Consider the following 4,883-nt stretch of genomic DNA (forward strand, 5'->3'; position numbering starts at 1 on the left):
AGACAATCTGGAATATATAAATAAATGTTCACGGTAAATAGATATTCTGTACTGCTTTTCGGTTGCGTAGAAATGCATTTCTTTTGCGGAGCAGGTGCGGGTTTTGGAACAAATTGTGAGCTAAGATCAACACTATCATTATTTGTTTCGTGACCCAGATTTAAACACGTTTCCTGCATTCGCTCCAGACGGCTATCGGCATTTAATTCGGTGGTTGAGGAGCGATGTGAACATGAAAACCGCAGATACGATGGGCATAAGGAGGGCGGCGTACAAGGATCTCCTTAATACGTTTGCGGTTTTTCGTAGCACATCAAACGAAAACTGTAGTTACGTCCTTGGAAGTGAAGAAATGATCGTGGCGCTACTATGCGATCTTCGAAGTTCTTGCGTCTCACCGCAACACGTAACCATTATCAATTTGATTTATGACTATGCGCAAAATGAGAAGGTAATGGAGATCCTTGATTGGTTTTTCTCGCTGAATGATCTGAACCCATTGCCAGAAACGTTAATGAAGACCTTAATGCAGATAACAAGTGTGGCCCATAACAAGCCAAGCAGCAATTTATCGAGCAGAGCAGCGTTGTGCGAGCTGCTGATTAACCAGATTGCCTACTTTAACACCTTGGAGCCAGCAGAAAGGGCCTTGTGCTTTTTTTTTCGGCTTTCTACGTGCCAAACGTAAGCATATCTTTACTGTAAACATTCGTAACTTTTTATCGAACTTAGCAAGATAATTTATTTTAGATCATTTATTTTGGTGATCAATTTATATATCAGCTAATTTATTGTTTTAATTAGATCATCGATACCATCTAGGTAACGTTGATATCTAATTTTGACCGAATTAAAAATGGATTATCTAAACGTTATTGAATTTTCTTCACAGTGCGAAAACAAGTGAAAGCTACAATTCCGCATCTGACAGAAACCGGGCTTATTTATGGTTTCGTTTTGGAAACCAAAGAACGCTACCTGAAGAAACAATCTCTACGATTCCACGACATAAGAGAGACCGATCTTGTGATACGCCGACAGGGGGCAGAAGAAATTACGGAAGTATTATCCTTTTATAAAGCAAGCGCCAGCAAATATGACGCCGAGAGCTCAAGCCTAACCGCCGGCGACAAAGCTGTCAAGTACGACCAGAAGTTCTATCCGTTCCAGGTATCTATTCTGTATCTTCTAGTTTGGCTTATTTCAGGATTTGCATGGGTTTTTGTTTACCAGAAATCATCGACTTCGGCATCTGCAGTTTCGGGGGCTTCTGTTCCCCCCATTCGTATCGTTATGCCCCAGGGGCGCCGAGATGTACCGTTCGCCGACTTACTGTTCGAAGAGATGCTGGAAATCTTTGTAGAACGATTCGTATCCGTGAATCCAGTTCGTGATCCGGAAACGGCTGCTTTAATCGGTACCGATATAATGCAAAACACAAAGTTGAGGATCTTTTGGCTTCATTCTGTATCACCAAGGAAATTTGCGACGATTTCTTAGCTCCTAACTTTGTTTCTTCGGAGTGTATTGATCTCGCGCATTTTATTGCCAGGAAGTTTTTTGTATCGTTCGGTGGAAGCACATATTTTGGGCAATCGTTTAACGATTTTATGTCAAACATTTTCAATATCGGCGCAAAGGCTTCGCAAATTTGTATTTTGGAGAACATTCAACTGTGTTAATGAGGCACGGGGATCGGCTGATGTACGTGGATCCGGCTGGCAAAGCAACGTTGGATAACCCTGCTCTGATGCGAGTCATCAGCGGATTCTTATTCGGGGTGAATTCCACTTTCAGATACAGAGAATACGGCATTTGCCGGATCGCCGAGAGCCCGAACGGGTGGTTCAGTTCAGGATTCTGACTGTATTTACCGTAAGTCGCTTTGGTCCATAAATGTTAAGAAACGGATAGCTGTGAAAGGGCGTTAATTTCTGATTAACCTTCTGTTCATTTGCAGGATGACGCAAAAAGTTTACGTCCTTTGGCGACATATCCGTTATACGCTGAATGGAATACCTTGTTTCACTGGTGCATGCAACAATACCCTACGGTACATTTAGATAATCGATTAGAAGCAAAGAGATTACAATTTTTTTATATCATCAGTTTTACTGAGTGTTTTAGTTTGATTAGATCATCTGTAAAGTTTAGCTGATTTGATTTCATAACCAGAAGAGATACATCATCTGTGCACGTACTCAACTGATTGCAAAAATATATGAGGACACATAAAATCACGTTACAGACCATGTATGTGGGTTTATTTTTGGGCATCCGTTCCAATATTCCGGTATTTGCGGGACAAGGATTACGCGATTGTTAATGTAAGTGGTTGGTTTTGTTCAGATTTGTTTTGTGTACTTATGTTCTGTTGTCCCCTAGTTGGCGGGGTACGAGTTTATCATAAAGCAGAAGGATTTCGCTGAGCACTTGGCGTTTAAACTCGAGTTCCGGATGCTCCACGACATCGCTGCGATATCGCCGATCTAGTAGTGGACCTGGGCGCCCAGCCGCTATCGGATAGGGACGTTTTCGGCAGCGCTGTAAAGCGTGTGTTCGCCAAAGATGGCAACCAGGTGACCGACACCGAACAGGAAATCAGTATTTCCGATAACCAGGGCCTTGGCACTGAGAATTCGAAAGAGGTAGTTATTATTTCACGTTCAGCTGTACGTTGAAACTATTGTGTGCTTTGATTGTTGGTTTATTGACAGTTCATTTAAACGTAGGTGATACAAAGTGATTTAACTAAGCAGCTGACCGAACCCTACTGCGCTGAGAAGCTGGAAGAGGAAGTGGATGACACTACGCGTAGGCAAACCGCAAAAGGCTCGTAAGCGTGCCGGTGTGGCCAAGGCGAAGTCAAAGGTAGGGAAACTCTTACAGCATCGTCTTTAGATTCAGTTGCGTTCTTTGTGAGTTTCACGTTTTTCTGCAGAGCGCAGTTTGAAAGGGAATTGCGAAAAACGTTATCTCGGCACAACAGCAGTCGTCAGCAGCCAGAGTGAAAACCAGTGTGGAACCTGCAACACAAGAAATCATGTTGGCAGGAATGATGGAACGTTGGATAGATAACCTAAGCTCATATACATTATCTATATTTGAATAATCGATTTTCTTAAATGTAGATAATCTATTTCGCACACTATTTAGCAGAAACGTTTTTCCAGGAAACCATTGTGGAACCTGTAACACAAGAAATCATGTCTCGATCAATAGCTATATTAAAACTTCGTTTTAATATAGCTATTGATCATGACTCTGTTAAGATCATTATTGCGCTTTTGTAAATTATTCGTAACTAAGTTCCTGTGTATGTTTTCCGCCTGTCGTCAGTTCACAAAAACAGAATTAGCACAGCTAATTCCGGTTACAACACAGCAGGGATGATTGTTAGGCAGGACGACTTAAAGTGCCGTTAGGGTGTGTCTTTTGTGCAAGTAGATGTACCTACCGAAGCTGGAGAAGCAAACCGTCATCCACTGTGAATGTGGCATGTGTAGCGATTGTGTGTTTCTGTTCATTGAATTTCAGTTACTGTTATGTTGAAGCAAAGTCTACTTCAATATAAAGTAAAGTTTATGCTTACTTCAACTTAACAGCATCTGATGGTTTACATAGTATAACAAGTCGATCTTATCTTCCGCCTACTCTCTTGGATGAGGCGTTGGGGGATCCTTTAGCAAGGACGGCGGCCTGGTTGCGCCGGTGACCCATGTTCCGGTGCCAGTGTCTTCCATGAACCGGTGCCAAAGAGAAACCAATCGTTACGCGTAACTGTTGTTGCTGCCGCAGACTGTGGCAACAACAATAGTACAGTTTAAAAAGTTTATATGGGTTTTGGAAAAAACATGCAATAGCAAGTATTTAAAGAAATTTTGAAGTTAAAACCGTCCAAACGGGTAAAATCATACAAACCGTGATACCTACAAACATTTAGAAACAATAAAAGTCCAAAAACTTAAAACCCGCTCTCATTGTCAGAACTCAGAAACAAAGTTACGGCGAGCCGAGGTCTCACTGTCATCAGATCATTTTAATAACTTCCGAATATGTACCTAATGATAATACTGCTTCCTGAATAATTATTGTTAAAACTGTACTATATTGGTTAAGACCTGTAAAACCTTACAACCCCTACAAGAAAGAATCACCGTAAAAACTTTATATTTAGAAATAAAACTGTCAACGCCTTAAAACCGGCTTCAGAAGAACACAATCAAAACCAAAAATCATTAAAAACCGCTAAAACCTTAAAACCGCTTTCTGAGGAATCACTGATAAAACTGTAATTCAGTGATAAAAATGCTAAAACCTTAAAACCGCTTTCCGAAAGCTCACTACCAAAACTAAATATTAGTAAAAACTGCTAAAACCTTAAAACCGCTTTTTGAAAGTTTCTGCTTAAACTGTATAATAGTAATAAAACCACTAAAACCTTAAAACCGTTTTCTGAGAAATCAGTGCTAAAACTGTATAATAGTAATAAAACCAATAAAACCCTAAACCCTTTTTCTGAGAAATCACTGATAAACTGTAATTGGGTAATAAGACTGCTAAAACCTTAAAACCGCTTTCCGAAAAATCACTATCAGAACTATATATTACTAAAAACCGTTAAAACCTTAAAACCGCTTTTTGAGAAATCATTGTCGAACCGATGTACTTATTATCTTATTATTTAAAACGTTTGGTTTTATTAGTTTTAATAGTTTAAAAATTAGATTTGGACCACTTTGTACCTACCCTCCCCACAATGTTGTCTTACGCCAGCGGGACCGTCCATTAGTTGAATGTCAGTCATTAACCGGAATCGGATCATGAGCAAACTCACTTAAAATTTGACGCTTTTTTAATATGTATTTCCAACGGTAACACGT

General features: G+C 40.1%; 1 long non-coding RNA gene across 1 annotated transcript; it reads left to right on the top strand.

Annotated features, from left to right (window-relative positions):
* Positions 1–223: 223 nt before the first annotated feature.
* On the top strand, positions 224–4,781 carry LOC129602502 (uncharacterized). Its single transcript, XR_008692419.1, has 9 exons — positions 224–451; positions 533–684; positions 893–1,170; positions 1,234–1,875; positions 1,961–2,053; positions 2,249–2,327; positions 2,386–2,648; positions 2,733–2,871; positions 2,942–4,781. It is a non-coding gene; the product is annotated as an uncharacterized LOC129602502 (long non-coding RNA).
* Positions 4,782–4,883: the final 102 nt, after the last annotated feature.

This window comes from Paramacrobiotus metropolitanus, unplaced genomic scaffold (assembly GCF_019649055.1).
Source record: "Paramacrobiotus metropolitanus isolate TYO unplaced genomic scaffold, Prichtersi_v1.0 Parri_scaffold0000518, whole genome shotgun sequence".
Taxonomy (NCBI): Eukaryota; Metazoa; Tardigrada; class Eutardigrada; order Parachela; family Macrobiotidae; genus Paramacrobiotus; species Paramacrobiotus metropolitanus.